Raw genomic sequence first — 1578 nt, forward strand, 5'->3', positions numbered from 1 at the left:
GATCTCCCCACTGTACATGTACATGTACATGTTTTTGGATCCTCAGTATTTATGTTATCTGGTGCATGGTCCACAGTACCTATGTACTCAGTTACCCAGTACTTATGTTTCCTGGCATGTTCCCTCGTACCCATGTACCTGGTCACTCCATACTTATGTAACACTGGTACCTATATTTCCCAGTAAATGTTCCCCAGTATGCATATTCCCATGTATCTAAGTTTCAGATTCCTTGATCTCTATGTTTACCAGTACCTATGTTCCCTGGTACTCCTGTTCCCCAGTATATGTTCCCCAGTACCTATGTTCCCTGGTACTCTTGTTCCTTGATATATGTTCCCCAGTACCTATGTTCCCTGGTACTCCTGTTCTGCAGTACCTATGTTCCCTAGTACTCCTGTTCCCCAATATATGTCCCCCAGTACCTTATGTAACACCAATACCTATATTTCCCAGTATACTATGTTTCCCGGTATGTATGATCCAACGTAACTACGTTCCCAATTCCCTGGTGTCTATGTTCCCTGGTATGTTCCCCAGTACTTATGTTCCCAATTCCCTGGTCTTAACCAGTCCTGGTATTCCCCAGTATATTTTCCCCATTACTTATGTTCCCCAAAACCTGTTCTCCCGGTGTTAATAGTGAAAGTCATGAAAGATGCGTGGCTCACACTTCAAATGTTTTTAATGCAAACTTTAAAAAACTTAAAAACAGTGGAGGCATTGTACCAGAGAACATACAGTAGGTACGCTCACTCCCAAGATGTTCCCAGGCCAGAGAGGATAATCCCACCAGTGAGTTCTTAGTTTCTTCACCCTGACTAGAAACATGAAAACACTAAAAACTTATCTGCTTGACTAAACTAGTAGCAAAAAACTTAAAAAAGAAAAACAGGGATATGCAGAAAACTCCACTTTTTAAAAATCCTTATGTTGCGACTAACTCAAAAGGACGATTTCACCCTTACATCTAAAAATCTAAAATACAATAGCTCTCGACTTTAATGGCATCAGTTTCTCTCAAACCAAACTTAAAGACAAAAACATCCAAACAAGGAGGTCCTCATGAAAACAAACGGTAAATACCAAATGTGACCGAGGTTCTCCAAACACCTCCAGATGTTAAACCCTCCGACAGTTCATCCTGTTCCTGATGATGATGATGATGATGACCTGTTCCCTGAGGTGAACAGAAATAACTAATCACTGTGTTTTCTTAGCCAAAGAAGACAATGAAAATAACTTTTATTGCTTGGTTGTCTGTTGTAATGTCTTGTTTTATTTATTCCTAGAAAAGATTTGTGCTTGGTAAGTGAATTTTAACTACAGTTTTGGTGCATTTGTGTATTTTTGTGGGTTGTATAAAGCGATTAATTACAATACGTATAAAAACACATTGAACCTGAATGCATCGCTGAAGCTTTATCTCGTGTGAACTTTGACTCTTGTAGATTCTCTGGGCCAGTCATGTTGTTTTTAATACGTATTTCAGTGCAAGCCTTTACGTCATCTTTCTTTCTGCACATTTCCTGAAACATATTCTGGATGAAACTCCTGAAAATTGATATCTGGGGGGGG

The sequence above is a fragment of the Austrofundulus limnaeus genome, unplaced genomic scaffold (assembly GCF_001266775.1).
Source record: "Austrofundulus limnaeus strain Quisiro unplaced genomic scaffold, Austrofundulus_limnaeus-1.0 Scaffold133, whole genome shotgun sequence".
NCBI lineage: Eukaryota > Metazoa > Chordata > Actinopteri > Cyprinodontiformes > Rivulidae > Austrofundulus > Austrofundulus limnaeus.